The 11,366-nt window shown below is 36.6% G+C and overlaps 1 long non-coding RNA gene across 1 annotated transcript; it reads left to right on the top strand.

The window, feature by feature from the left end:
• The first annotated feature begins 9,188 nt into the window (after positions 1–9,188).
• LOC123819339 lies at positions 9,189–10,785 on the top strand. The gene is made up of 2 exons (XR_006785803.1): positions 9,189–9,299; positions 10,322–10,785. It is a non-coding gene; the product is annotated as an uncharacterized LOC123819339 (long non-coding RNA).
• Positions 10,786–11,366: the final 581 nt, after the last annotated feature.

Raw genomic sequence — 11,366 nt, 5'->3', positions numbered from 1 at the left:
TAGGTAAACTTTATCATGAAAAATATTTTTAAAAATAAACGTATCATATAATTAAATTTTAAGGGATAATTGTGTGTGTGCAGTAATTCATGGATTGGGAAAAGAATTAAGTATTGTGATTTCTGGAGATCCATTATTTTTCAACAAAATTTTATAATAGCACAAAAGCACCATTGTACCTCGTGTTGAGTTTTGTAACATTGTCATCTAACATCATTTAAAAAAGAATACAGATTTTAGTTCTACCAAGAGTCTTCCTTAATACCTCATCCTTTAATTCACTCTCCTTTGCTTCAGCTGTCCATCTCCTTAGTGTCCCATGGATCTTCTCCATGTAAGGCATTAACTTGTGCAGCTCTGATGCTCTTTCATTTGTTAGACAATTTGCTTGTGATTTAAACAATCTCTATTACTTTCATGGCTCTCATAAAATCCTCAATATTTGGAAAGCAATTTTAATTTGCATGGTACATTATATTTGCACTATATTACCAAGTTTTAGCATCTAACAGCTGGTAAAAGGGAGTTTACAGTGTCCTTGATGCCATGACAGAGATAGAGGCTAATGCCAGGTGGGAGGGGAAGGTGTCTGGGAGTGAATTTTATAAGTGATGTTCATCAGTGAATAACTTTGCTTTCTTGCTTTTAACATTTATTGTTCTCTCATACAACCTCATATCTGCGATGGGTTTGTGAATAAAAGATCGGAGAATGAGGCCCTTCTGTATAATATATTAAAGATGCTTTAACACAGTTCTTGTGATTCTCAGAGTTCTAATGTTATGTAGGCAAGACAAACGTCATTATTTCCGCTTGATACTCAACTTGAAATCACTCCAGGATTTGTTCTAAGTCACAGAATTGTTGAATAATACGGCTAAGACTTTCCCCCAATGTTTCTGTACCAAAGTCCTGTTTGATGTATTATGCTGCCTCCCAGTGGTACCAATTTATATTCACAGGCATCTGTAAATGAACATGCATTGTTTTTCTTTCTTGTGAATTTGGGAAATGAATATCTACTTATCCATCATTAAAGTAATTTTCTCTGTATACCAGATGTGCTCTTTTACAATATTCACATATTTCTAAATTTGTATAATTTTATGCTTTGGACATGTAGGAAGGAGTTAATTACATGAACAGTTAACACTTACAAAGTGTTTATTTTATCCCAGGCATTTTACTATATATCCTAAAAAGTTATGGAAGTATTATTACTATCCCTACTTCAGTAGTAAAATAATGAATCTCAGAGAGTCTGTGTAACTTGCCAAGATTACACAGCTAATAATGGCCAAGCCAAGGCCCACGTTTTCCTGTTAATCTCCAAAACCCATCTTGTAATCATTTACATTTCCTATTATAGTTTTTCCTAATTAAAATTTTTGTTGAGGCATTATTCTTTCACTGTCTGTCTACTACTTCTCTAACGTAGTATCTTCTGACTGACCACAAGCACAGATCTTGGACATCAGTTCTTGTTCGGGTGCTAATTTGTGTAAGCACAACAAATAAACATGATCAGTAAATGTACCACTTTTTCACAAAGGGTAGCCTAAGAGCTTCTTCGGAAATATTTATTGACTTTGTTACTCTACTCCTGGCAAAGAAACTGATGGTGAAAAATTCTTCTTTAAATACTTTATTGCCCAAATCCCAACCATACCTACAGCTGCTATCCAATATAGTAACCATCAATCCCATGTGACTTAAATTTTAATCGATTATAATTAAATTAGTTAAAAGATCTACCTACATTCCAGGCACTCAATACCCACATGTGGCTAATGGTTACAATTTCCAGTGTGCCGACACATAATACTTTCATCATTTCTTAAATTGATTCGACAGTGCTAGCCTAGAATAAAACAACGGTTGTCTTCTAGATGTTGAACAGAAGGAATTCTATTTTTTTTCAAACAATGAACCATATATAACTCAAAACACTTTTAGGCAGTTACAAACAAGAGCTCTCTTCGATGTGTGTGTTTGCAAGCAGTGTACAGGTTATAATCCAGGTGAAGCAATACCGGATACGATAACTGTGTTTAAAGAGAACCTGAAAATAGAGGAACAATGGTGGAAGTATCTTCATTTTTTAGTCTTTTGCTGAGATTATATAGATACCTTTAAAGCAAATAGCAGCATATGTCTAAAAATAACAGAAAATTCCAGTGAAAAGTAACTTTTCCAGCTTCTTGTTAAAATACACTGCAATATATATGACCTGTGGAAAGACCAGAATGGTAGCACAAATTAAATTTTAAAATAAATATGTTAGAATATGGAAGAAATCTCTACAACTATAGCAACTGAAGGGACAGAATTAAACAAATTCCTTAACAACCAATAGGCATTTTCCCAGCTGAGCCATGACAGTAGAGAGCTGAGACGGGACTAAAATGTAGTTTTTGTACACTTCTAATAACAGCCCTTAAAATTGACACAGAGAACTGAGGGTGAAACTGCACAGGTGAAAAACGTTACCCTGATTTAGGAAATGATATCAAAAACAGTGCAGGAGGCCAGTGAAGAGCCCCTACTTGAGATGAGGATTCCATGGACTTTTGCACTGGCTGCACCACAACTCTATAGAGAGAATAAATTGGCCTCAAATGCTCACAACTAAAGGTGGAAGATAGCACATACCTCCATCTAGAGAGCCAGAAAGCAGAGTTCAGCAAAAAGCCCCTTTGCATCACTATTGGTTTGGGGGGGGAAAACAGCATTCTTAGAGTCCTGCCAACAGTGGTGACACAGGTTTGGGCCTATCTCCTTCGCTGGAGAGAAAACACACTTCACAGTCTTCTAGTGGCCTCGGGAAGCCTCTTAGATTTACTCACAGAGAAGAGGAGCAGCATTCGTCCACCTGTCCAGTCCCAGAAATTGTAACATCACTGTATGACTGAACTGCTTTCCAGCTTTATACGAGAGACAAGTACTCTAAAAGTTGCAGACTCTTTAATGAAGATGTCCAGAAAACCGAGGGATATCCTTCCAGATTTAATAGTATCTTGTTCCGTAGAAGGATGTACCTTCATTTAAGAATGAAGAAAGAGAAAGACAATGCATTTTTTGAACACACTCCTTTGGGTAGAAGAAAAATAATGTTCCATGAAGAAATGTAAAGAAAAAAATATATGTATATAAAAGTCAGAAAATGTTTACTTCAGTTAACTCTCTAAACTTGAAACTATATTAAACATGAAGTGTTCAGATAAGACAAAGAATAAACAGCAAAAAATTCAATAATAATTCATAGTGGATTGAGTATTCTCTCATATATTAAACACGTTCCAAAACTTAAACATTTTTTTCAGTGTGAATGTGACATAAGAGACAGATAAATGAAACAAAATAAGTAATCTATAAATACATTTGTATGCAAAAGTATTAAATCTGTTTTAAAGATGTCAAAATAAATGGATGGAGAATAAACACATTATTCAATAAATGTGTTGAGCCAAATGGTGACAATTTTCTAAAAAATATATTGCATTTTATACTATACACCAAAATAAAGTCTAGATGAAGGAAATATGTATGTGTTCATAACTCTAAAGAGAACTTTCCAAGAATACCAATACTGTGTCCTTGTAAGCAAAAAAATATTGAAAATTATATAATGGGAAAATGGCTTATTTAACCTCAATATATTTAACTCTATAGATAAAAATAATGAAATTTTAAAATAAAATAATAATATTGAAATATTTTCAGTGAGTATTGTAAATAATTAATACAACCATCATATAAGCACTTACACAGGCTATGAAGGGACTCTGGCTGTGGCAGTAGCTACCTATCGTTTGCTAAGACTCCTTTTAGCCAATCTGAATGCCCAAGCAATTGTGCTTTTTGTTTATCACTGCTCCGTGATATCCCTTGCAAAGATTTATGCTTGGTTGAAAAGGAAGTTTTTCTGAGTTACGGAAAAATCCTTCTTTAATCTCAATGCTGTGTTCCTCCTCCACATTAGCATTCCCCTTCTATATCACAAAACAAGACTTCTAAATAACAATCACAAATTGAATTGGAAAAACCATCAATACCTCAATAGATTTATGGGAAAGAACATCAGGAAATTATTAGTAAAACAGAAAATATAAATAATAATTCAATATGTAAAATATTATTCAACCTAATAGATTAATAATCAAAGACAATAAAATTATAAGCTGCAAATTAGCTTTTGTTTCTCTTAACAGTTCTGGATTAACATCTATATGTTCCTGAAATTGTGGCTTTACTTCTAGTAAATGGTAAAATAAAATTATGTAGATTGAGATGCTAATAAATTTTTGTATAAAACTCTTTATTCTCTTTATCCTTCATAATGACTGGATTTGTGATATTTGCTGCAACTCAGCTGTAAATTTATATAATGATTTTATTTTATCATTTTACTATAATTCAAACCAGAATATCTGGAGTTCCCAATAGTCTTCAATTTTTTTCAAATAGTCATACACTAACACTTACTCCTCTGTACATGTCAACTGTGAAATAACTGTCACAATGTAGCAACATTTTCATAGGAAACTTATGTATATATAAAATATTTATTTGAAATTCTCCTTGTGCAATTTAAGTTCTAAAGATGTAAAAACCACATGTTTACAAAATATTAAAATAATATTAGCTTCCCATTAACTTGACACTAATTTCATAATCAAATAAAAAATACAAGCTGTCTTACATACTAAAAATTAAAAGTCAAGGTTAAACTAAACACATTTTGATATCACCAGTTTTCTAGATTCTGCTTTTAGCATAACATAACTCATTAATATTTAACATAACTTATAAATATTTCTGATTACCAAGTAGTATCAATGTAGTATCAGATTTATGTTCACCTAGTTAATATACCATACAAATACAAGCTAATTTATCTTTTTGTCAAGGTAACCAATGCAGAAGATGCAAGAAAATCAAAACAATCAGCAGGGAAGTCAACAATAGCCACATCAGTAATTTCTGGACCATGAGAGACAGAAGTCGCATCTATCAGTGTGGGGGCAGAACACACTGCACATGGCTGTGGAGCCAAGAGTCAAGAGAGGCATCTGGGTTGGGTAGCTTTTCAGCAGTTTGCTTCTGAGGGCTGTTTGCATCAACAGCTTCTACTGACTGCAGAGCATTTCTGTGACTGTTCTCATCACTTTGATGTGGGAAGTTTTTTACAAGGTGGAGATGGTGCTTTTTGCTCTGGCCTTTTCAAAGATTAATTCTCTAAGGCTATGCAGGAGCTCTAAAAATTTGCAATCTGTTCTCACTACACGTACTCCATAGAATGTCACCCTAAGTGAAGTGAGTCACAGAAAAAGTCAAGAACCATATGATTTCACTCATATGTGGGATATAAAACTGAAAACAAGAAGACAAACAAAAACTCATAGACCCAGACAACATTATGGTGGTTACCTAAGGGAAAACGGGGTAAGGGGTTAGTAAAGGTTAAAGAGGGACAAAGATATGTTGACAAAAGGAGATGTGACTTTGTGTGGTAACCACACAATGCAATATACAAATGACATATCATACATTTGTACACATGAAACCTAGGTAATTTTATTAACCTCTGTCACTCCCATTAATAATAAAATCTGGCCTCCTTTGGGTGTAGCCAATTTCTTGTGGGCGCTTTGAGACTCTAGAATTGGAGGTGATGGAAATTACATCTTCTTAGGTTTCTTAGGTGGATATGATGGCAGTTTGAAACACACAGTTTGGAAATTATATTGAACCTCATGAAAGTCAGACAAGACTTACCTATTAGAACTATTAGAGGGATACTTGCAAATTGTTCCTACTTTTTTCTTGACTTTTTTGGAAAAAACAAAAACACCTTTATTTTCTTTCTCCTTTATAATACCTAGGTTTTGTAATATTTGTCAAGACTCTATGCTGATGTCTATTATATGCTATTATTTTGGTCCCAGACTATAAAGAGGTTTTGTTGAATCGAGAGGTTCCTGAGATGGATTCCTCAGCTACAGGGTGTGTTAACCAAACTCACATTCACTGCGTATAGCAGGGGTACATGAACTATCACTGTTAGTCTTCCGAGTTTTCTCTTCTTTCTCTCTCTTTTTTTAACAGTTGTAATAGCTGTATCACCATGAAAAATAAGAATACGCTCTGAATTTGGGGAGAAGGCAGACAGTAAAAGTCAGGTATCATTTTTAAATGATTCATTTCAATTGACTAAAGAATGTACTAGTTAACAGTTACAGACAGCTTAAAAAGAAAAAGGGCTTCCTTATATCTGAAAAAAATCAAACATTAAAACAAGATCTACAGTAAACACAGTACAATTTATCAGTTACTTCATTTATGTTAGCAATTCTTACTCCACTAGGTCTTGGGCTAGTGGTCTCATGAAATTGTCCATTTCTCAAATAAACAGAGCTCTGGAAATCCTGAGCAGCACCCTGGAGCATTGTCCATGCAAAGCCATTGACATCTGTCCCCAGGAGTCTATTCCTGGGAGCTAGGAAGTTTGAGGTGCCTGGTGCTGTCTTTCTGCTATGAAGGTTCTGAAGTGCTCTCTCTTCAATGAAGCACAAACTCTATCCTTTAGTTATAGATACTTCGATGCTTCAGACAAGCTTCAGAGTAAAAGAAAACTGACTTTAGATAACAACTATACATCCCCCCCTCCCATTTTAAAATTGAAGTACAAAGAAGCTGAGTAGCTCACGCAGGGTCACAGAGGAAATGAGTCAAGGATTTCCACCAAGCAGCGTGGTTCTTACACCGTGGAAGCACTCAGCATGGGGGCCTGTCCGCTGGTGCTCTTAGCAAAACGACTTACCTGGTGAGCAAAGTCGGAGGTCTCCTCCCAGCCCTAAGAGGCTGAAACTGCACAGTCAACCCTCTCCGTCTTGAATTTTGAGGTGTGACTTTGTGATCCACTTCCCTCAAGTAAGCACCACGGGGACCCGCGGTTTGAAGCTGTCTTGCCAGATTTGACTGGAGGGAATTTAATTCCATCCACCCCTGTGAACTTTGAAAGGCTGAGACAAGACCACTGCTAACTATGTCATACCCTGTGTGCATATGAGAAAAAGCAACCCTGGGGAGGGTTGCAGGAGAGCAAATTGCTCTTATATATAGGAATCTCATCCGAGTTGAAGAATTACAAAGCTGCCCCTTCTTGGCTGAGGCAGTGCTACCACAACCCACCCAAATGCAGAGCTTTTGGGTGTTCTTAAACTGATCACTCCTTTCAGTTTTCTCTATTATAGGCGTAGGGTTCTTTGTTAATCCAAAATATATTTTTAAAGTACCTTCTGCCCTTCCAACATCCCAATTGGATTATTTGGCTTAGAGATCATGAGATTCTTTACAACTAGCTACAGATCAACTGTGTAGCTTGAAGAATTTAATAATAACCCACATATTGGAATATCAACAAGTCCATATAGGTATACTGCCTGCAGAATGGTAGATTTGTTATTACTCCCCGTAGAGAGATGAATGTCTTCATCATGTTTTCCTTCTGTTCCATGATGAAAGTGGAGGACTCTACAGAACAGTCAAGGGAGGAAACAACTTAAAGGGGGTAAGCAAAAGTAAGTTTACACTCCGTGCCAAAGTGTGCTTGAGGATAGCGAGCAAACTACAAGTAAGTGTGAATAATGACGGCTGGCAACAAACAACTGCAAACCTACTTTGTCCACCCTCGTGTTTGGTCTCAGCGGGAGGAAGTGGTGCACAGAGCACAGGTTTTATTCTTTCTGCGGAGGCGGCAGGCAGCAGGCGAGCAGGGGCACAGGGTGGGAAGGGGTGGGGAGGACTGAAAGGGTAGGTGGGGGCAGTCTGTCCTTGCTGGAATCAATATTCCATCGCCTTACAGGGCAGGGCCGCACTCTCCTGTGGTTTCTACTCCCACTGGCCCCTTTCGGTGTCTCAAACTGAGACTTGGAGAGGGAAGGCGCTGACAGTTTCTATATGAGCAACCCAGCGTCTCCCGTGCAGAGTCGGCTGGGGCGGAGTTTCCCAGGAGCTCACTGGGAGCTGTGAGGCTTTACCCACCACCCTCCCTGAACCATTTTCCAGCCTGGGGCTCAGGGCCGGGTCCCACATCCTCCAGACCACCACCCAGAAGTGGGGGGCCAGCCTGGCTGCCTCTGGACAAGGGAGGCAGAGACACTGGCACAGCATTTGGACGAAGTGGAGGTCGTTGTAGACTCTGACAGGAGCAGTTTTGATGAAGTGGTAGGAAAAAAAGACTTACAAATGGGTTCAAGAGCGAACTGGAAGAAAGTGAAGAGGGGAATTATAGACATCTCTTTTAAAGGGGATGTGCTGTAAAAGGAGCACAAAAATGGCTGATAATTGTAGTCATTGCAGTGCAATCCTGAGGAAAGCTGCTTATCTTTAACCCAAAGGGATTCCTGTTCTAGACTGTGCTTTAGGTCAACTTTAGGAGTTAGATCAGTTAGCTTAAAATTATTGATTGGTTTATTGTTGACAGAGAGCTATGATCTTAGGGAATATATACAGTACAAGACAAATCAGTCTGTTTTGTTTTGTTTTAATTTTATTGAACTTATTGGTTGTGACCTTAGTTAATAAAATTATGTAGGTTTCAAGTGTGCAATTCTACAATACATCATCTGTATATTGTATTGTATGTTCTTCACCCAAATTTAAGTCTTTTTCCATCACCGTTTATCCCCACTTTGTCCTTTTCTACCTGTCCTCACCATCCCCCTTTCCCTCTAGTAATCACCGTAGTATTGTCACATTTATAAGGTGTTTTTTTTCTTGGCTTAATCTGTTCACCTATCTCACCTAGCCCCCCACAACCCCTCTCCCCCCTGACAGCTGTCAGTGTGTCCTATGTATCTATAAGCCTGTTTCTATTTTGTTCATGAAATTACAAGTGAGTTTGGGTGGACTGGCCAGTGATGGAGAAAATCTTGATACATGTGCTATTGCTGAAAAGGGTGGGCTGTGTAGAGGACAACAGAGGCAGAGCAGGAGCATCAGAGTTTCAAAGCGGGCACTAGAAACTGGGAAGGAGAACACTGAAGAAACAGCATTGAAGGGCAACAGAAAAGCATCCCTTCACAATTTAGCTCAAAGCACACCATGCTGACACTCTTCTCGTTATCTTTTCATTTTGCCACCAGGGGTCTCTAGAGGTCAGCTATGCTCACCACAGAGGAAGCCTTACGAAAAAACATGCTAATGGGTTCTAAGAAAACTGAGACGTGGTCGAAGAGCAGAGCACTGGAGAGAGGCATATGGCAATGGTCATGGTCCGGGACATGAATGAACTGGTGAGGACTTGAATGCATGACTGAATAGGACTTTGGCCATATCTCTTACATTTAGATATGCAATGCTGTTAGTATCATTTATTATAAATACTCTAATTACTATTGGAAATTCTTTTCAATTCAAGAATTGTTTAAAAAAGTGCTTTCCTTTCTTCCAGGTATTGAGTTTTTTGTTTAAAGTGTTTAATAATTTATAAAATAATGACAAAATATTTAACCATGTAATTTTTTTAAATAAAGGATGTGTTTTTTGATGTATCTCACAAATATGCCCTATTATTTATATAATAGCCTGTTATAGCCTACTGAATCTTTAGTCAAGTGAACCCAGTAAATGTAGTATTGTATGGCAAAGCTTCATTTCTGTATGTTTTACATATATTTTAAAACATTTCTTTAGATAACTTTTAATCTATACTTATGGTACATTAAAGTTCAGGGTTAATTATTCATTGAAGAAATACTGACTGACCTACAATGCCTGCCAATGTTTATATTTTCTAATGTTTCCATTTATAATATAAATTTTGTTTACATTTTCTAATGGTTAGATTAGCAATAAATAATAAAAGTAAGTAAATTCTGTAAAGGGTAATAAATATTAAAGAAGGAGAAAAGGTAAGAAAGTGTGAAGAATGTGAGCAATGGTAGTGGTGTAGACTATCAGGTAAGATAGTCAAAGTCAGACATACATAACGAGCAATGGCTTCAGAGGGGTGAGAGAAAAAGCCAATAGATGACGAAGGAGATAAATTAGAAAACAGACTATCACAGTGAAAGAGAGAAAGACCTAGAGAGAAGGAAAAGGCCTGTGAAAAACAAAAGTATGGCCAGTATGTTCTAGGAACAGCAAGAAGGTAAAAATGCCTGGAGCTGAGTAAATGAAGGGACAGCCAAGGTAACAAAGTGAGATCATGTAACAGGCCACTGTAAGGACTTGGGCTTTTCTTCTCTGGGAAATGGGAAGTCATTATGGGTTAAAAGGAAAGTAAGAATATGATGTGGCTTTATTTTTGTTTTAGGAATCAATTTGGTGTCTGTGTGGACAAACGACTATGGAGGACAAAGAAGCAAGGAGGCAATTACAGAGACAGAGTTTACTAAATGGAACAAAGTCTAAATTATATTACAATACATAATAGTATAGTTATAATATAGAACAATATCTATATTTACTGAAGTTACTGTCTTAATATGAAAATGTCCTTAATGAACAGACAAATCATATTAATTACCATGCACATAAATTCATGCTTTTCTATAAGCATTGAACTCAAAAAGTTCAATTGTTTATTTTAATCACTGTGTTTATATATGCTGATCATTTTCTATATGCAAGAGTTACTCAAGTAGTTTCTGGATTTCTCCCAGAGTGAACTGATCCATGTGTAGCTGTATTCTTGGCGCATCCATAGGGAAAGGGAATTCTAGGAGCCTCCTGTGTTGCCATCTTGGTGACATCTGTGTTCAGTGCATATCTTTAGCCTTTCTCACCTTGCTCTTTCTCAGTGAGAAGAGCAGCCTTTCTCACCTGGATAATATGAGAGAATTAAGTCCCACAGAGAATGATTTACATGACTGTTTTCTCAGTATTTTCAAGGATAATGCATACATAGTACATTTCTGAATGCATAGGAGAGAAGGTAATTCATTACATCCATCAAGAATTTAGGAATCAATTCTGTTACAGAAGTCTGGATGAGAAGGGTTAGCATTCTGGGCTTGTCATTTCTTTTTCATTTTCCTAGAACTTTTAGAAGTATTCAGCCCAGTACTACATGTTAAGCAGTAAAAATGCTTGCTCTCAATGGGTGCTTCATTAATGGTGAAAAGGAGATTATTTAATTACCTTTTCCACCAATATGTGATATGGACAGCTGAATTTTTATCCACAAATATTTACATAACTTTCATTGGTTTCTACCTCAGTTGTGTAGATAAAACTTACCTATGATCTTCCTCCTAGCTTTTCCAAAGATATACAACCTGAACACTTTATAAAGTACATGAGATCTGGGAAAGAAAGGTATAAAAATATTTTACAAAATATTATATACTACCATGCTA

The sequence above is a fragment of the Phyllostomus hastatus genome, unplaced genomic scaffold, assembly GCF_019186645.2.
Source record: "Phyllostomus hastatus isolate PE091 unplaced genomic scaffold, TTU_PhHast_1.1 phas_contig_308, whole genome shotgun sequence".
Classification (NCBI taxonomy): Eukaryota; Metazoa; Chordata; class Mammalia; order Chiroptera; family Phyllostomidae; genus Phyllostomus; species Phyllostomus hastatus.
Note: the sequence above shows the minus strand (reverse complement) of the source record. Positions and strands in the feature narration are given on the sequence as shown.